Here is a 21,772-nt window from a genome sequence, read left to right as displayed (position 1 = left end):
CATAAAACTCAACAAATTTCAAGGATTTGATATGATGAAAAGTTTTTTTCTGACTTTAATGAAAGTAATGATTTGGAAATCAAACAGTACAGTTAAGGAAACTGCATGTTAAATAAAATTAAAAATAACCTCCTGAAATTAAAATCATAATATATTACAATTTGTTGTATGAAGATAAAATAGTGCTTACAGTGAAATTTATTGTTTTAAGAGTTTAGATATTAGAAAAGGATAAAAGTTTAAATTAACGATTTAAGCTTCTACCTTACTGAGTAGAATATAGAAGAACAAATTAAAGTCAAATTAGCATAAGTAAATAAAGAGCACAAAATTAATGACTACAAAATGAACAAAAAAATAGAGAAAATAATAAATCCAAAAACTGATTGCTTGTCTATAAATCAATACTCCTACCTAGAGCGATAATAATTTAAAAAGTCAATGACACAATTACTGGTAACACTGAAGAGAGGGCATCACTACAGATCCTACATAAATTAGAAGACAATATAAGGAACTACTTTTTTTAAAAAACGACTTTTTCAGTGAATTTAAATGAAAAAAATTCCACAGAGACACAAAAATGTAAAAACATTCAAGAAAAATATAGCTTCTGAATTTTTCTTTGTAACTAAACAAATTAAATGTAAAACATTCTCAGTGAGAATGTTAAGAAACCTGCCCTAGAAGCAAATAACACGTTCTGCAGCTAAGTTTCAAGCTGTCTGACCAGTCTGTGCTATTTAACACTAGGCTATGCCACTGTGAATTGTCTAAAGAAAAATGCAAGTGTTAAAATGATATTTTGAAAAGCCATGATCCAAGAAATACACAAAAAGCTTAATTACTCCAAGCAAAGTTCCTTAGGTAGAGAAAGAGTGAAAAAAGGGAGAGAGAGAGACAAAGGGGGAGAGAGAAAGAGAAGGAAGGAATGATGAAGGGAGGAAGGCAGGGAGGGAGTGATGGAGGGAGGGAGGAAGGAAGGCAGGCAGGCAGAGAGGGGAAGGGGAAAAGATAAGGAAAGGAGAGGGAGGAAACAAAGAAGGAAAGAGAATGCAAGCAAGTTAGCAGAGAGATTTAATATTCCTTTTTGATAAAAGCCATCAAAATAGAGATAGACAAACTACCTCTGATTTGTTTATAAAAAAGGGAATTATTGAGGGGCGCCTAGGTGGCTCAGGTCAGGATCTCAAGGTCCTGGAATGGAGCCCTGCGTCAGGCTCCCTGATCAGCAAGGAATCTGTTTTTTCCTCTCCCGCTGCTGCTCCCCCTGCTTGTGCTCTCTGTCAAATAAATACATACATAAATAAAATATTTTAAAAAGTAATTTTTGGAGAGCCTGGCTGGTTCAGTCAGTAGAGCATGGGTAACTCTTAATCTTGGGGTTGTGAATGGAGCCTCACACTGGGAGTGGAGATTACTTCAACATAAAATCCCCCCTCAAGAAAAAGTAAAAAATAAAAAAATAATAATAATTGTCATTTTTCTGAGCATTTATTCTAATGCTGGGAATATTTTTTTAAATATTTTATTTATTTATTCATGACAGACACACACACACACAGAGAGAGAGAGAGAGAGAGAGAGAGAGAGGCAGAGACACAGGCAGAGGGAGAAGCAGGCTCCATGCAGGGAGCCCGACGCGGGACTCCATCCTGGGTCCCCAGGATCAGGCCCTAGGCCTAAGGCGGTGCTAAACCACTGAGCAACCTGGGCTGCCCTAATGTTGGGAATATTTTAACACTTTAGAAGGTGATTGAAAACACTTCATAATGAAAATAAAAATCTTAACATTTTTCTCTTAATTTTAAAATGCATTATATTGTGGAATTTTTTGTGGAGATGAATTTAGTTAATTTGTAAAACTAAAAATGTATTCTAAAAATGCAGAAGGAAAAATGTTTAACATTTATTATACAATAGTTACCAAGAATATGAATGTGCTAAAAACACAATTAAAACTCTATTATAAATATACAGTTTTTAAGGAAATGTATTGGAATTGAATCGTGCTGTACTTGTAAAAACTGGTGCCATTTATGGATGGATTTTTTAAATATATTTTTTAAGATTTTATTTATTTATTCATGAGAGACACAGAGAGGGAGGCAGAGACATAGGCAGAGGGAGAAGCAGGCTCCATGAGGGAAGCCCATTGGGGGTCTTAATCCCAGGACCCTTGGATCATGACCTGAGCCAAAGGCAGACGCAACTACTGAGCCACCCAGGTGTCCCTATAGATGGATTATTAATAAAAGGTATATAATCTCAACATCTTCATCTGTTAATCATAAAAGTTCTAAATAAAATCTAAACAGTATTTACAACAATTTTCTAACAATGGTTTATTAATTAATGGTACCATATTTGTAATATGTTTTTTTTCTAAGATTTATAAATGACTTTGGAGACTGATTTTACATTCACATAATTCTACATGAAGTTTGGCTCTACTTTAAACATAAGAACTCTGGGGCACCTAGGTGGCTCAGAGGTTGAGCATCTGTCTTTACCTCAGGTCATGATCCCCAGGTTGTAGGATCGAGTCCCACATAAGACTCCCTGTAGGGAGCCTGCTTCTGCCTTTGCCTATGTCTCTGCCTCTCTCTGTGTCTTTCATGAATAAATAAATAAAATCGTTTAAAAAATAAAAATAACTCAAAGTACCCAAATATACAAGGTAACCAATGAATTTTAGCCTGTGAGTATAAAGAATACCTCTGTCATTAGATATAGTTTTACTTCACATCTGTTAAGATAGGCTAATTTATGCAGCAGTTAACAAAAAATCCCCAAATCCTAGATGCTTGAGCAAAGATTAATTGCCTGCATTTACTTTATGTCCGTCACTAATGGTAGTAACTCAAAGATTCAGGCTGCTCATAACTCACAAACTCAAACTGGCAGAGAAGCAACTAGTTGAAGGATGTCAATCACCTTGCCAAAAGTTAAAAAAAAAAAAAAAAAAAAAAAGCTCTGTAGTTGAGTCTTGCATCATCAATTAAGTCTCTATTTTGCAAGTGATAAGCATCATTGCTGTTCACAGTTTACAGATAAGACCCAGACATATGGCCCCCACTACTACCAGGCGTCCAGAAGGCACAGGCCAGGAATATTTGACAAATAGTACCAATGACTACACAGAATAGGTTCTTAAATAACAGAAATCCAAGAGAGTAAGTCTGTTCCTAAAAAAATTACTTATGAAAAATTATAAATTTTAAAAAGGAGGCAGAATCAATGTTATTAGGCACAAATATTAACTTATTTGGGAGTATAATGGAAATAATTAATTGGTACAATTAGGCAAGAACATTATTACCTTAAACTTGCTACTAGGTTATATTGAAAAGAGGTTTCACAGCAAATTTTCCAGTGCACGTGAATATTTAGAATCAAGCAAGCAAACCTACAGAAAAAACAAGTGTACTAAATCTTAAATTGTGATACTATGCTAAATTTTAGATCTGCCATTAAAAATGCATTGAAGTTAGTTCATAGAAAAATATGTAAAGAAGGCTTTACGATGGGGCACCTGGTGGCTCAGTAGGTTAAGTGTCTGCCATCAACTCAGGTTGTGATCCCAGGGTTATGGGATTTGAGCCCACCCATAGGCCCATTGCTCAGTGGGGAGCCTGCTTCTGCCTCCCAAACTTGTGCTCTCTCACTTCCTCCTTTCAAATAAAATCTTAAAAAAAAAAAAAAAAAAAAAAGGCTTGAGACTGATAAGTTACATAAGATTAGAGAAACAGACCCAATGAGAATTTCTAGCAATGGTCCTTTGACCCAGCAGAGCAAAGAGCAAGAATTTAGGGTGACCAGGCATCGTATTCAATACCGTATTTCTCTATAGTTTGTTGAATTTCATGGACCTGGTGTACTTTATGCACAGCCACTGTGGTTCGGTGGTGCAAAAAGCAACAAGTTGAGAAATTTTATACCTAAAATTTTTTTTTTATACCTAAATTAATAAACATTTTTTACATGAAAATGATGTCATTCCCTACTTAAGAATTTTATGAACTCATTTGTATTACACAAACACGGGTATCACACAAAACATGGTACAACAGAACCAACAGTTCCAGTTTAAGACAAACCATCTGGTGTATCAGAGGCAAAGAGAAATGACCTGCTAGTGGTAGTCCCCTTAGAGCATGCCTTTAATTGAATTCTCAATTAAAGCATCTAATTGCACTTTTGGCTTAAATTAACCAATGCAATACAACATCATCTATGCTTAAAAATTTAAAAGTAAATCGCAGACAAAATAAAAACAATAGTTTCAAGTTATAACCTCAAATGATATCAGATATCACATCGAATTAATATGTGAGCACGCACAGTTTGGTAAACATCTAAAATCTGTTTAAATTTGTGGAAAGATAGATTTGAGTTCTTTAATATCCCATCAAATTAGAAAGTTGGAGTTAGAATTTTAAAAAGATAATTATGCATATTCATAATAGGAAAATTCTATTAATAAAATGAAAAGTCTATTGTTCCTAAATTTCTAACGATTCCATTCATTCTGGATGGGAATAGCAACTGTTTATATTTGAATCCATAATTATGGGCTATATTAACAATGTAGCTATAGTTCTGTGACCACAATTTAAAATGTAGAATTCAGTAATTTATTTGATGATTTTTTAAAGATTTTATTTATTTATTCATGAAAAACAGAGAGAGAGAGGGGTGGGGGCAGAGACAGAAGCAGGCTCCATGCAGGGAGCCTGATGTGCGACTCAATCCCAGGACTCCAGAATCACACCCTGGGCCGAAGGCAGGCACTAAACCGCTGAGCCACCAAGGGATCCCTGATGAATGATTTTAAATAAAGCCTAAGTTGTTGCTCATTACTAGAGTTAAAATATCTTCAGATACACTATCCTATGAATGAGATTTATCAAATTTATAAAAATTGTTAAGCAACTGGCTTTCCAACATAGCTGGTTCTCTCATTATTGAATTAAATAAATCTTTGACAGATGCTTAGTTTATATTTGTAAGAGAATCATGCTACTAACTTTTTGAAAATCATCTTTGGCAGTTGATGGAGGTCCCACTAAGATGCTCAAAATGATTCAGTCGCCAAAGCCACTTAAAATGTACTGAGTAAGATATGGAATTCTTGAACTCAAGTGAGTTTTTTTGTCCCTGCAATGAATCCTAAGTACAATAAATTTTACCTTCATGATCTTTTCTCTTTTGTCATTTCTTCTTTCTCTGTTGTTAGTGGTTCTGTTTCTGATATTGACCAAGTTTGGGTGGTTTGGCTTCCTCATGGCCAATATATCATTTTTCTTTGGTGGTTACTAATGATTGAAAAGCTGGATTTATTGACTGGCCAATTGATGATCTCGGTCATGTAGAGATGGGGATCTATTCTCCTATTCTCGGTTGTACAAGACATGATAGAGGACCTGGTTTTCAGCCATTTTTGTTTGTTTATACAATATTTTATCTCATTAGAAAGGAGATAGCCCTTGGAGATTTAGACTGATATGATATGTGTGTTTGTTTCATTTAAACCTTGGCCAAAGTTGTAAAACCAAATGTAAAGCTCTATGTGCTTATAATTTAGGAGAAGCCTTTATCTCTCATTATGTATATTGGAAATATTTCCTATCTTGGAATGTTTTAAAGAATTAAACTATAAAGCCTCCTCAAAAAGTACTGCTTTTATCATGTTGTAGAAGCTAATAACATAAATATCAAATTAGGAGAACACAAACACTCCTAGAAAAAAATTAAAGCATGAAATGTCTACTGATTACAATGTTCTACACATTGAAATGGAAAAATATTCCCATAAAAACTGTCAGCTCAAAAGTAGTTTTATGTAACAATTCATGTTTATATGAACAGGTATGAATCCCTGGGGAAATCCTTTTTTTTTTTTTTCCATGATGAAGGAATATATTTTGTACTTTTTAAAATGAATGTTGCTTTTATTTTCTTATGTAAGACTAAATAGTCTGGTTCCTAGACTCCTTGTGTTTATTTACTGACCAGATAAGCTAATATTATGCCCAAATAATATTTACAAGGAAGAAAAATATAAATGTGTTTTCAATAAGAATTATGATTCTGAAAATATTTTTCACTAGCAAGGGCAATTATGTAATAAGTCAACTGAAATTTAATTTCTCAGGTCTTTAGATAAATATGCAAATTTACATATTAATAGAACTAAATGATGAATAAATTTTAGATGTCTGTATAATTTTTGAGAGAATACTAAAACGGTTACTAGGCATCACACACATACTCACCCACCTGTTCTTTCCCAGAACACATACACAAATGTACCCACAGGTATATATACACATTTATAATTATATATTTTTCTCATGTAATATGTCATGGAGTAGTTCTATTTTTGTTCAACTTTATTGTTTTCTTTTTGCCTCTTAAACTGTGTCACTGGCATGTATGAGGATGTAGGTTGTTGTCTATGTGCTTATGGACTTTGCTGATCTCTGAAATGCCTGCATAGAAGAGACAGTTCTCAATTATCAAACTCCTAGTAAAATAAGAGGTAGTTACTTCCATCAAGAGTTAAATTAAGGGATCCCTGGGTGGCGCAGCGGTTTGGCACCTGCCTTTGGCTCAGGGCGTGATCCTGGAGACCCAGGATCGAATCCCACATCGGGCTCCTGGTGCATGGAGCCTGCTTCTCCCTCTGCCTGTGACTCTGCCTCTCTCTCTTTCTCTCTGTGTGACTATCATAAATAAATAAAAATTAAAAAAAATTTAAAAAAAGAGTTAAATTAATATGAGTGATTTAGACTACCTTAGGAGCTGTGCAGAAATAGGAATACATATGCAAAAAATGTTTTCCATAGAAAAAGAGAGTGACTGACTTTAAAAGTAATGTCTTTTTACATATGTAAATGATGAAACTAAGATTTGAGTGGGTTTAAGAGGTCACAGGAAGTTGGCAGACTGCCTCGGTTTATAATAATGACACATGTGAAGACTTACGAGATTGGGCTAAAATTTTCGCAAATTTGCTCATTTTAGTAGGGTTATTCGCAAAAGCTTAACATCACAAATCACAATACTGTAAGATTAAAACTTTGTTTTCTCCTTGTTAATATGATACATTGGTCTTAGAATATCTATTCTGCTCATAAAAAGAGGCAGTGAAAGTGTTTCCTTCATCTTTTTGTAATTTTTCCAGTTGACAGAAATGGTATATCTCATCAGAGTAGTTTTCGAAGCTTTATGCAGACTTTTTTACATCCTTTACTATTTAAAATAAACAATCAAGTTTCTAACTTCTGAAAGAACTAAGATTCCTTATGACTGTGGTACTTTATTATATTTATATTTTTAAATATATTCTGTCTCTCTGAATTATCGGACACAAGCTACAGCTTTTCATTGTTTCCAGGAACTTACCGTATTATTTTAATCACATTAACTACTATCCTCTGACAAGTTGCATGATTTTGGCTTTCTGAAATTAATCTCTAAATTACAAAAAGTCAAGATGCCTTTTACATTTAAATTACATTTCAGATTTCCAGGTGGACAGTCATTTACATCATAAAAAGGTGGTATGCTAGAAATAATTGTTTTTGGTATGCTCCATATTTCTTACTTAACACAATGCATTGGCTTACTGAAAAAAAGCAATCCCATTAAAAGAGAAACTCGATTTTCCTAAGGTTAGCTGTACTCAGGTAAATTTTTATTAATACAAGTTGTTACAGATGTTGTGCACTTAAAAGAAATCCCCTGAATATTTAGGAAGACCCTCCCTGTTGATAAAATGTCTCCCATGTACTCTCAGGAGAAATACTAATGGTCTTTTTAACCACTTATTGCACCTATGATAGAGTATATTTACTCCCTTCCATTCTTGAAATTTTGGGTCAGTGTAGTAAATTACACACAGGCATCTAGTCTTGTCATCTATTGATGGTTTCTGCTCTTCTCTTACTTCTTGAAATCTTTGCTAAAAGCTGGAGATTAGAAATGTCTTCTCCCACAAAGAGCTCAGAACTTCATAGATAGAACTGTAAGCAGCTCAACTATTGTTACTTCAGGAAACGACCAACAGTACAGGCTTCTGAGCTGATACCATACAGACAGATGTCAGAATCTAAGTCTGCAATTTCAGGACAATTTTACACAGAAGCAGAGGATTTCATGAAAGCTGACTCCAGGCCCAATATCTACTAGAACAAAAAGGAGTTAAGTAGGAATGAATAAATAGCTCACTATAGTTACTTGCTTAGAACGCTGTTATCTTTTTTTTTTTGTATATTTTTTTATTGTAGTTCAATTTGCCAACATATAGCATAACACCCAGTGCTCATCCTGTTAAGTGCCCCCCTCAGTGACCGACACCCAGTCACCCCATCCCCCTGCCCACCTCCCCTTCCACCACCCCTTGTTCATTTCCCAGAGTTAGGGGTCTCTCATAGAACACTGTTATCTTGAAAGTTCTTCTTCCCCAACCCACCTTGTTAGATTTTTAAAGAATCCCCCCCTCTTATTTATTCATATGTCATCTTCATTTTAGTGTCATCTTCATTTAGTGTCATCTTTATTTTAGAATTCAGAGTTTGGGAACAAATGTTTTTACTGATTTTTTTTTTCCATTTTAATGGCACTGTAGTCATTTACATGTGACAACCAAAATTAGTCCTTCTTTAAAAAAAATAATACAATTTGATGAATCAGTTGCTGAAATGGTGTTTAAATTTTCTGGCATGTCCTATTTGAAAATAAATTTTATTCGGGCACCTGGGTGGCTCAGTCCATTGAACATCTGCCTTTGGCTCAGGTCATGATCCCAGGGTCCTTGGATGGAGCTCCCCTTGGGCTCCCTGCTAGGTGGGGAGTCTGCTTCTCCCTCTGCCACTCTCCTTGCCTGTGAGCTTGTGCGTGCTCTCTAATAGATAGAGCAAACAGTTTCTGTGAAAGAAAAAAAGAACACAGCTGTAATTATACTGCTCTATAACACACCATTCAATTTTTTATGTTGTTTCAGTTTTATTCTAAGTTTCTTTTCAGTAATTTATATATATATATGTATATATCTATATCTATATATATATCTGTATCTCCTATATATCTTTTAAAAGAGACTGTACTTTTAAAACTTTTAAAACATTTTAGGTTCATAACAAAATTAGGAGGCAGTTACAGATATTCCCAATATCCCTGCCCTACATATATGTAGCCTTTCCCAATGTCAGCATCCCCCATCAGAGTGGTCTCTTTTTTTTTATAACTGATAAACTTTGACACATCATTATCATTCAAAGCCCATAATTTACATTGGGGTTCATTCTTAGTTTCATATATTCTATGGGGTTGGACAAATTAATATTGTCACATGTCCATTATTATAGTATCAAATAGTTTCCTTGGTCTAAAAAACTGCTCTGTGCTCTATTTATCCCTCACTTCCCTATCCTAGCAATCACTTATCATTTTAGTCTGTGTATTTTTGCCTTTTCCAGAATGTCACTTGGTTGGAATCATACTGTATGAAGTTTTTACTGATTTTTTTTTTTTTTTACTTAGTAATAGGCATTTAAGTTTCTTCTATGTCTTTTCGTGGCCTGATAACTCACTTCTTTTTAGTGCTGAATAATGTTCCATTGTCTGAATATACCCCAGTTTACTTATTATTTTATCTATTGGAGGGCATCTTGGCCACTTCGAAGTTTTGGCAGTTACAAATAGAGCTTCTATAAATATCCAAAGGTTCCATAAATATTCATGTACAGGCTTTTGTGTGGACAAAAGTTTTCAATTCATTTGGGTAAATACCAAGGAGTACAATTGCTGGATCAGATGGTAAAAGTAGGTTTAGTTTTTAAGAAATCTCCAAACTGCCTTCCAAAGTGGCTGTGCCATTTTATAATTCCTATTGAGACTTCCTTTTGCTCTGCATCTTTGTCAGTGTTCTAGATTTTGGCCATTCTAATAGGTCTACGGTGGTGGCATCTCACTGTTTTAATTTACAATTCCCTGATGACTTATGATCTGGAATAATTGTATGCTTTCCGTATGCTTATTTGCCAACTCTTTATCTTCTTTGGTGAGGTGTCTGTTTAAGGTCTTTGATCTACTTTGTAATTAGGTTGTATATTTTCTTATTGCTGAGTTTAAGAGTTCTTTGTATATTTTAGATTATAGTCTTTATCATATTTGTCTCTTGTAAGTATTTTCTCCTAATGTGTGCTGTCTTTTCATTCTGTTGATAGCATCTTTCATGGAGTAGATTTTTTTTAATTTTAATTTTATTGCAGTTTAGCTGTTCAACTCTTTCTTTTGTGAATTATGCATTTGAGGTTTTATGTAAAAAGCCATTCCTTATCCAAGTTGTCTAAATTTTCTTTTATGCTCTCTTATAGGGGTTTTTATACTTTTGCATTATACATTTAGATTAATGATACATTTTGAGTTCATCATTTTGAAGGGTAGAAGGTCTGTGACTAGATTTACTATTTTTGCAGGTAGATAGAGTTGTTCCAGTAAGATTTGTTGAAAACACAGTCTTTGCTTCATTATATTGCCTTGCTCCTTTGTCAAAAATCAGTTGATGTATTTATTTATGGGGAGCACTACTTCTGGGCTATTTTATTCATTTTTTTAAAGATTTTATTTATTTTTTCATGAGAGACACAGAGAGAGAGAGAGAGGCAGAGACACAGGCAGAGGGAGAAGCAGGCTCCATGCAGGGAGCCCGATGTGGAACTCAATCCCGGGACTCCAGGATCATGCCCTGGGCTGAAGGCAGACACTAAACCACTGAGCCACCCAGGAATCCCCTGCACTATTTTATTTCATTGATCTTTTGTCTAATCTTTCACCAATCACATACTGTCTTCATTACTGCAGCTTCCTGGCACATTGAAGTCAGGTAGGATCAGTCCTCCAACCTTGTTCTTCTTCAATATTGTATTGGCTGTTCTGGGTCTTGTGACTCTTCATAAAAGATTCAAATCATTTTGTCAATATCAACAAAGAACTTGCTGGTATTTTGATTAAGACTGGCTCTGTCAACCAAGTTGGTTAAGAACTGACATCTTGACAATATTCAGTCTTCTTATCCGTGAATATGAACTCTCCATTTAATTGCATTTTTAACAGTTTTATAATTTTTCTCAAAAACTTCATTATTTTAGATTTACACCTAAGTTTTTCTTTTTGAGGGATGTTAGTTTAAGTGGTATTGTATTTTTGACTTCAAATTTGACTCGTTCATTGCTGATATTTGGGATAGTTAGTTACTTTTGTATATTAAGATTTTGTGCTACAACTTTGCAATAACAACATAATAATTCCACGAGGTTTATTTTAATTTATTCTTTCAGATTTTCAACACTGATTGTAATATCATCTGTGGACAATGACAGTTTTATTTCTTCTTTCCTAATCTGAACACCCTTTTCCTTTTCTTGTTTTATTGCACTAGTTGGTGTTTCCAGTATGATCTTGAAAGGCAGTGGTGCCATTAGTAGGAAAGCATTGAGTTTGTTACCATTATGTATAATGTAAGCTATGTTTGTTGCAAATATTCTTTATCAACTTGAGGAAATTCTCCTCTACCCCCGTTTGCTGAGAGTTTTGACCATGATTGGATGTTGGATTTTGTCAAATGCTTCTCTGCATCTATTGATATGATCATGTGATTTTTCTTCTTTAGCCTGTTGATGTGATGAATTACATTAATTGGCTTAGTACTATTGAACCAAATTTGCATACTTATGATAAATCCCACTTGGTCATAGTGTATAGTTATTTTTATACATTGTTGGATTTGATTTACTAATATTTTGTTAAGTATTTTTGCATCTATGTCCATTGGATTTATTGGTTTCTAGTCTTCCAGAAATATATTTGTCCTGTTTTGAGATTAGGGCAATGCTGTTCTCCTGAGATATAAATCTTTTCCTCCAACTTTCCTTCCCCTCTTTCTATATTTTCCCTTGCACTTCCTGCATGTGATTACTCACTTTATTCCTTCTTCTATCCATCAGTAACCCTCGGAAGTGTTCATATCTGAGTCCTGTATTTGTTTTGTCACTTATTCCTGTGATGATGATAACAGTATATTAAAATTATAATCTAAAATTTGGATCTGTGTTTTTCTTTTTCCCTCATTATCACCGAAATTTTTATTACTGTTTATTTTCAGAATTTTCTGTTTGTTTGAATCAGCTTTCCTCCCAAATGCTCTGGAGACAGGTTGTAATTTGGTGGAGGCTCTCAGGGCTGAATGGAAGACCCTGAGGACAGACACTAATATAGTCAGATATAACAACCCTAGACCACACATCCTGTTTGGTATTTGTTTCATTCTAATTGTAAGTCCTTTGAGGTCAGAGACCATGTATTCCATTATTTTTATATCTCCCAGACTGCCTAAGTTAGAGATTGGCACACACTAGGCAAATACAAGGCATACAATCAATGAATAATTGATTGATTCTGATGCTCTAATACACATCCATATTTGCTTCCGGGAAGTAGTTTAGTTGTTCAAGGATCAAGTTCTAGAATGAATAATTAATCATTTATCAAATGCCTCCAAAAGGCAAGGTCAAATGTGATAGAAAGGATGAAAGCCATTAGGAGATTGTTGATATGCACATTAATCCATTTCAGAAGTGTCAGTTTGCATTTGTTGGTGGTTAGTCTGTGGAGCACTGCAGATTGCGGCTTTATTAGAAGATGCACTTTTCAACACCTCATTACTAGAGACTAGATAGGAGTAAAGTCCCCAAACACTATACTATGTGAAATTTTCCTTTTCTGACATCCTGGAGCATCTTTTCTAGCTACATACCTACTTAAGGTCTTAAGGTGATTGTATATTTCTCATCTGTATCACAGTTTGTTCTTTGTATCCTGATATTTATTCTCCCCTTTTCCCCATGATAATGGCTGTTTAAGCTGAGTACAAGGCTGGTCAGAAACTGCAACATTATCCATCCACCTTTGGAGCGAGGTATTTTCCTATGAATAAGTTATGCAAATGACATATAATGCAGGTGAAATACATAGCTTCTGAATTGTATTTTTTTTTCTGAATTGTATTCTTAAACATAGGGGTGTTCTCTGTTTGCTTTTTCCTTTTTCTGCTGGCTAAAATGCAGAATTGTTAGGTTTGCCATCTTCAACAATGGCTTGGAGGGAAACAACACAGGAATGATAGAGCACTAACAAGGTGATTGGTTCTTGGACGAATTTTTCAAACAGAGCCGTCATATGATGGCTGCATCTATGGAGCATTAGATTTAAAAACAAAGAAAGTATGTATAGACAAACTAAACAACAACAAATCCTACTTTGTGAAAGCTGCTATTGATACTAGTGTCTCTTATAATAAGCAAACTTATTATCTAACCAATTACTGGACAAATTGATTTTAAGACCACGAAGGGCGGCTCTTGAATCCAAAGATTATTTATAAGTGAGAGGTACTCTAATGGTTGATCCAGGATGTAACCATATTCAAATTTCTTGAGTGAGTTTATATTAGAAAAACATTTTGTATCTTATCAAAATTTGTCAAGGATCCTTCAATACAAAGTTTCTCTAAACTTTCTGTAAAACTATATTATGAACAATAAAAGCTCACAATTCTTTCCAACATCATGAAATAGAAATGTATTAATTCACATAGCATTTGCTGTTGTCAATTTATATAAATCCCTTTTAATCATACCTGGTCAGCTCTCTGTTTTCATTTTGGTCAAACATCTGATGATAGATGGTGCTCTGTGGTGGGCTTGATGAGTGAGGGGCAGGGATATTAAAGCAGTATCTGCATAGTTCTAGAAATTGCACAACTTAATTGGCTAACCTGCATTTACTAGATGCATGTTACTTTAGGGATCAAATCTACCCTCTCCTGTGAGCTGCTTGGTGGAATTATCATTCAGGGGAACTGAATGCTATGAGAAGATAGTTCCACAATGGGGTCACCTGACTGAAAATGAATTCAGCTTATTTCTTCCTCTGTTCCAGTTGGTTGGTTCACTCAGTTCACTGCTTTCTAAGTCTGCTTAGAGAAAGAAAGAAAAAAGCATTTTCTAAATGTAATTAAGGCCATATCATGATGGCTTTGAATATTTAAAAAAATACCCATTTCAGATCATTTTAAACTTTTTTTTAAATTATTAATTTAGCCACTCTGATTTAAAAACAACTCCACAAGTCATTTCACTAACAGGCCGGATCGTAAATTTGTTTCTAATGTCTTTATGACCCCAGAAAGCAGAGATGAATTGAGCTGGCTTAATTGGCTGAAACACCGTTGAAATGTAATGTGGGTGATTTAATCAGCCTATGGCACTAATGGAGTTAAGCACTTGGTCCAGTAGGAAACTGTATTTCAGCGAGTTTCTAAGTACCTGCCTATTGCTATATAGAAGGTGCTTCCGTCTGTAGTTTGCATGTGGCCTTGTATGGTAGGCTAAAGGGCAGAAAAAAGTTTAGAGCATATATTGTAAAAATGGAACACTGGCAGGTTTTTAATCAACATTGTAATTTGGGGAAAGAACTGGACTGCGTAGAATTGTTGTAGAATACTTTCTGAGCCAGCCCATTTCATTGTTGTAGAATACTTTCTGAGCCAGCCTATTTCATTTCTCCCTAAGCCACCTGTTGGCACTGAGCAAATGGAGCCCACTTAGCACCAATTTATTTAAATAATGATTCAGGCCATTCACTGACCAGCATGAAAGGGGAAAAGGCAACAGTTATAAAAAACTAAAAAGTATCATTAACTGCCTATCCTATCTAAAAGTGGGGCAGTTCTCACTATCAGGGGGTGACACTGCATCTCTAAATCCAAATCGCCACTGCTCACACCCACCAGTTCAGGTCGCTTCTCTAGTACTTCCTATCTGTGTCTTCTTGGGCAAATTATTTAACCTGGTAATATCACTGAATCCTTGTTGGGTTTCACAGCATCATCTAAACACCAATTTGTGTTTTGCAGTTGCTCTAGTGAACTCTTGCTACTTCTCAAAACATCCCATCCTAGACCCTATAATTCCTGCTCCAGGTGGCTCATCTTCTCCGAGGCTGGTACATTAAGCTTAGTGACTTAACTTCTTGGAGTTTCTTTTCTTCCTAAAATCCATTTGGGGAAACTGATTAATATGCATAATCTCCTTTAGTAATTAGAGGTATATAATAATACAAACCAAAACTTATTTTTTTTTCCTGGCCAGCACTGCTTAGCAGCATAAATTTATCTCTGGTTAATTGTATACGTTAAGCCAAATACTCACTAGTGGATTGCTTTTCCTTAATGATGGAGGTGAACATAACTATAGATCATAGAAAAATTTCCACACAGACCATGCTTTACCCTTTTTCTGCCCTCTAAATTTTAGTAACTATAAACATATTTTAGATAAATATCCTATATACCCACAATAAATTATTTTTACATTAGGTCATGGATAAAATCTAGAAGATTATAATTGTTAAACAGAAAATACTTAATTGTCATTCTTTATAAATTATGGCTATTTTGAGAACTATGGAAACAGGATTTTTTTTTTTTTAATGAAGAGAGCTGCCACATTCTGGCTGAAATAGCTATAGCGAATTCTACTCGTTTGATCTTGCCGCCTATGTCTGGGTGAAGACTCAGGAAGCCAGTAAAGTGCTGACTTGGTACGTGCTGCAGGCTAGGCACTGGATGATGGTCCGTCTCACATCCTTAAACACAGATTTGCTCGAATTGCTAGCACACATCCCTCAAACTCAGACTTCTTTTGGAAATTCTGGCACCCATTCCAACCCAGAATCACAAACACATTCTCATTCCCAAAAGGTGGGACAGGTAAACGTTAAAAACTTAAAAAATGATGCATTTTTAGATACTCACATTTGAGTTCGTTAATTTTAAAATATCATTCATAGCATTCTTTTCCTCTTCTTCTGTAAACAACTGCTTTTGTTTGGGAGCTTAGGTGTTAGTCTGGTATCAGGGAGATTATTAGATACAAACTCAGTTAAATTTCATGGGGCAATATCATGGTGCCTGAGAATAGGATAGGTGATATAGGAGAGAAACTTTCAGGGAGATGATTGAAAATTACAGAAAAATTAACTTTAAGTATAGATACATTTTAGACTAATATTTTTTTGTGGGAAGGTAAAGGCTGAAGAAAACGTGAATAAATAGCTTAAGCCAAGTGCACTGTAACATTTGACTTACTTTATATGGCCACTCATAAAGTATGGGATTGGCTTCTTTTCCCCATTGTTCTTTCCACCTTATAGATGATAAGTCACTTTTTTTCTTTTTTAGCCAATAAGATTTTTAAACTGTTATCATTCTTCTGGTATAAAGTGATTTTGTGAATGTCACTTTTGAAATATAACTGATAAAATATATTGAGAATTGAGAATTTATCTTATGCCAGAAATATTGCTAAGTATTTAAATACACTATTTCATTGGATCTTTACAACAACTCCATAATTTAAGTACTATTATAATTCCCATTTTATAGATGAGGAGATGGAGACTTTGAAAAATTAATTGACTTGGAAACATCACAGAGTCAGTAATAGCAAAACCAGGACTCTGATACAATGATGTTTTTTCTTAGTGTTCCTATGTTTAATAATCATGTAAACTGCCTATCTGTACATTCTTAGTGGAAGAGAGACTTGATTCTGATGTTATCCAGATAATAAATATTATACAAATACTCTAGAATATTTGCATGCTTCTGAAAATACTTCATTTTCATTACTCACTTTAGTCAATATATATGTAGACACAGCATGTGGTTTTATGTATATTGCCTTCAGTTATTCATGGAAAGATGATAGCTTAATCCAATCAACAAATATCACTCACAGTAGTGAATTAGATCTTGCTTTTCATTAACAAAATGAGTATCATTAACATCCAGATTAAAAGTTAATTTGGTATTTTTACATGTTAAAATGATACTTTCAAATGATGAAATATCTTGTAGACATATACATTTTTGTGTAAATAAAATATTACAATGGAATAGGACAAAGTTTACCAAAAAGATTAATATGGGAATTGTCTTTTTTCTTAAATTTTGGCCAATCTTTCTTTTCTAATAGATTTGTGCATATTTTTTTTCAAATTAATTGATGTAATTTTGTTGATGCTACAGGCACTGAACACCTGCAGTTCCATGCAGAAATGTAGATTTTATTCTTATCTACTGAAATCAAGAACATTACCTTCATAATGAATCCAAAAGAAATTACTCTGGATACTCACATAGATTTTAAAGTAGTTCAGTTTGACTCAATTCAACAAACATTATTAAAGACGAACAAATGTTATTAAAGACCAACAAACATGATTAAAAACATTGTTAACATTACAGTGTTAGAAGCACTGCACAGCTCTGGAAAAATCCATGATTATTCATCAAACTGGGAAAATCACACTGCTTTCCTTCCTTTAAAAAATGTTAGTCAATTTGTTGATTGAGTAAACTACACGGTGTCTGAACTCCACACCTAGCTTGGATTTTAATTTGCAATGTAGCTTTTGAAAAATAATTTAGCCTCAGTTCCTTACTCTCATCATGTGACCTGTAAGGTCATTTCTAATTAAAGAAAATAAAAATGTGGTGACACTGTAAAATAATTGGTGAGAAGGTACTTCCTCAAATATTTATTTATTTATTTATTTTTCTCAAAGATTTATTAATGTGATAGCTATTCAGTTATTTTTAATGCAAGTCTTAAAACCAGTACAGTACGATTGTATACCATATTTTGCAAAAGTATCTAAAAAAAACATGAAACTCTGGAAGTAAATGGCAAGTTTAATTACTACACTTTTTCCTGTAACTAAAATGCTTCCTTTTGTCATCTCAGTTCTTATTTAGTGTAATTAGATAACGTTGATGCTCCTTTCAAATTAATCTTCATTGATTTTGATAGGAAACAATTGACAAAAATAGTGATCTTGACACTTATTTGATTCCTTTCCTAATTAAGTTCATTTTTATATTGATGCAATGTATATTTTAAGTATAATCAACACAAGATATTAACTATCCTGTGTTCATTGGATTATGTACTAATTTGTTAAAATTGAGTGATACAAAATGAAGTTAATACTTTTTTTAAAAGCTTTTATCTTTCCTTCTCACTTCAAATTACATGGAAATTAAATAAAGAGTAAAATGTTAGGAACATTTAAATTAGGTTTGCAGATACTTTTAAGGAAGTACATTTATTTTTCAGAAAGAACATTAAACTTCACTCAAGGAAATGACCATAGCATCAGAATAACATTTCCCAGTATATGTGATTCAGAAGCTTGCAGGAGAAGGATGTGTGTCCGAATATAGCTGGTCTTCAGGATGCACTTTTCCCCATACTTCCTCCAATATTTTTTAGTACATGTGCATTTTACTATTTGCCTATTGTCAGTGACTCATATTTAGAATAAAAAAGAGCCACATATTTTGATTATTCATTAAACTAACAATATTCCTTTTTTCCCTTCCCTCCTTTTTGCAAAAGACTTAATGGGCTTGCTTCTATTTTCTATTCTAAGAAACTAATTCAAGGTTAGGAGAAAGTTTTGATAATACTGAGGGTAAAAATAAAATTCTAGTTTTTTTTTCTAATCCTCATTTCAAGGATAAAATATATGTAAGACTTTCATATTTTGTGGTTAATTATTCTTTTATTGAAAGAGATTATATAAGAATTTTCACATTTTCTTGAAATTCTAATAGACACAATTTAAAAACTGCAGGAGCCCTTAAGAAGATACAACATAAATTACTCAGGAATTAAATTCTTCTGGACTTTTACATTGTTTTTAGCTTTTTAAAACTATTAATGTATAAGTGATGAGCATCTTTTTGCACAAATGTGGGTTTTTTTAATGCTCATGGTTGTTCCTTAAGGATACACTCCTAGAAATAAAATTACAAGGTCACAAATCCGATTTTTAAAAATAAACTGTATATAACTGTCAAAATTTGCTATGTTCAAAGGAGCCCTCATTAGCCTGTGAGGATGTCTAACAATACCTTAACCATTTTGAAGATCTTGCCTTTTTCATACACAAAATATGGAATTTCATTGTTTTCATTGGAATTCTATGATTACTCATTAACCTAAACTTTAATATTCACATTTCACCTACAGTGTTTAATGTTCACTTACATTTTGTCTTTTCTGTATTGTTATTTTAGTCTTGCTGCCAGTGTTTATCTTATTTGCTTTAATAACGATAGTAACTCTTTGTTGTATATGTTATAAACACTTGCCTGGTATATTTTTCTTGTCATTTATTTATGTATAGGAGAAAAACTTTTTAAATGCTTACATAGTAAAATAAGTCAATCTCTTTTTTTCTGTCATTGATTACATGCTTAGTAAGTTATTACCAATCCAATAGCCAGATACTTCCCAAATTTCTTTCAGGCCCAATATTCCATCTATCCTCCCTCAAATATCAAAAAGGCTGTTCAGTTAAAGCTATTTTGATTGAATGAGGAAATTCTAAAGATCATGACAGCTAGTAGAATAGACCCCTGATATAAAACCTAGGAGCAGTTTACAGTTGTTTCACATCAAATCAACTGTGTAAAATGTGTAAGCAAGATAATCTAGATCATGCTCTAGTAACAAAGACCCTCCAAATTTTAGTGATTTTAAACAACATAGGCTTATCTCTCATTCATGCTGCGTGTGCCTCTCAGATTTACTGAAGGGTGTTTTTCCATAGTGTCTTTATTCTTGAACTTCAGCTGAAAAACAGCTACCATCTGGAACACAGTAGAAGGAAAAAGAAAGCATAGAGAGGGAGAGAAAAATATAAGAAATGCACAAGGGTTATCAAAACTTGCATATGAAATAGGCATACGCCAATTCTTTTCATATTATTATACAATTTAAATGGCCTCATTCAAGGTTAAGTTGGTGGGGAAGGTCATGTGCCTCGAGGGGAACTGGATATTACATGGAATACTAATGATGATTACGGTCTGACTTTTTTGTCACTAAATATTCAGCATATCCTCTTCCCTATATGCCGGATCTGCTCACACCCTGTGACAGATGATACTCAAAGTCCATTAGTCAGTGGGTCCACCTAAACGTTCAAGCTTAAGTAATGACTAATATTTTCATCACCTACTCAGCATGTGCCTCCTTCCATCTAGAAATCTATGAACTGAAAAAGAAAAATTAGATGCCACACACACCCAATATAAAATGGCAGGACTAGGGCAGGTGTGGCCATGATAAACACTCCCACTGAGGAAGATAGGCCATGAGAGATCATAGTGCTTTTGGATCCCACTGGGTGTTGTTGGCAAGGTCTCTAACCTTGATGGTGGATAATATTTCTTATTTAGCTTGCAAATCCTTTTCCTGAAAGGGACTCTCCAGTCTGTAATTACACACTCTGTTCCCTGACTTCTTCGTACCAGGAGATGCTTCTTTTTTCTTTATTCTCCTTGTCTGTATGCTATAGCCAATATGCATTAAACTATTTTTTTCCTTGAGGTAATCAGTTTTCTCAGACTGCTTCATTATCATTGAAAGTTGGAGGTTCGAAATCTTAGACATTCTTAGTTATGGCCTGTGGGTTATTTATTTAATTTCTTTGTACAAATCAATTAAAACTTACTTGGCTTATCTACTTTATTTCTGTTGACCTCTATGAGCTAACAGCTACATCTACAGCTATTTCTAGACAGTTCTTAGATTTGCTACAGATATTGCTTTTCTCCCATGCCTTTTATCACAAATTAATTGTAGATACCTTGACTTTAAAAGACTTAGATTTAATAGTCCCACATTGAGCCTTTCTCTGAGCCACTCCTTAAATTCAAAGGATTTACTGGATGCCACAAGTGTAAATGTCTCTGCTTTGAGGCACTTTAATTTATTTAGATATTTTAACAATGGGTCAGATGACTATTGCACTGATTTGCTATTTACCACAAGGTTGAGTTGTATGTAATTGGCCTTAACTCTCAAGTACCTTTTCAGTTTTATCATTTGTCATTTGGGATTGAGGACCATTTGCCACATCCAACACTGCAAGTCCCTACTTTTCTGCACTTTTTTTTTTTCTCTTTTATTCCTGCTGTTAAAACTCTACTCTCCTTTCTTAGATTGCTTTTTTTTTTTATACTGCATTTCCCAAATGGAGCCCTATCAATAAACACTCAGAATTAATATTCTACTTTGCAATCTCTTTCCCTAGATCCGTGGATTCTTTGGATATGTGGTCACCTTCTCAAGTTAAGGGAGGCAACAGTTTTCCAAATCCTTGGCTACTTTTCATGATGGGTCATCAGCATTCCATCTGCAGCATCTGTTCCCTTCTTGTTTTCCAATCGACCACTAACACGATGCCATGTTTGTTATGTTTTGTTATGGAAGCACCCCAACGTGGTAGCTGTCAAGATAGTCTAGGTTATGCTGTAGCAGCAAACTACTCCCCAATAAAGGCTTAGTTCTTGCTTGTGCTTTTTGGAAATCTTGGATTGTCTAGAGTCTCCATCAAACTCTCTGCCTCCCTTCAGGGCCCATAATGAAAGAGGGATCACATCTGGAGTACTGCAAGGCACTATGGCAGTAAGAAGGAGATTTTGGAAAACCCCTTCTTGGATCTTCACACCTCGGTTTGGAGGGGGTGCACATCACTTCTCAACATGGTTCATTGACCAAAGAAAGTTAATATAGTCAATTTACCTTCAAAATGGTAGAGAAGGAATATTCTAACATGTACTTAGAGA

The 21,772-nt window shown here is 34.2% G+C and overlaps 1 long non-coding RNA gene across 3 annotated transcripts in view; it reads right to left on the bottom strand.

The window, feature by feature from the left end:
* Nucleotides 1-8,533: 8,533 nt before the first annotated feature.
* The window catches only part of LOC144284280 (uncharacterized), a 29,194-nt gene continuing 15,955 nt past the window's right edge, over nucleotides 8,534-21,772 (bottom strand). For 2 of the 3 annotated variants that reach the window (XR_013352636.1, XR_013352638.1), the window contains exons 6-7: nucleotides 13,706-19,789; nucleotides 8,534-8,934 (exon numbers count right to left, since the gene is read on the bottom strand). This is a non-coding gene — a long non-coding RNA (uncharacterized LOC144284280). The remainder of the gene's footprint in view (nucleotides 8,935-13,705; nucleotides 19,790-21,772) is intronic. The other variant, XR_013352637.1, reaches the window with a different exon arrangement.

The sequence above is a fragment of the Canis aureus genome, chromosome 15 (assembly GCF_053574225.1).
Source record: "Canis aureus isolate CA01 chromosome 15, VMU_Caureus_v.1.0, whole genome shotgun sequence".
Taxonomy (NCBI): domain Eukaryota; kingdom Metazoa; phylum Chordata; class Mammalia; order Carnivora; family Canidae; genus Canis; species Canis aureus.
This window is presented reverse-complemented; position numbering and strand designations above follow the sequence as displayed.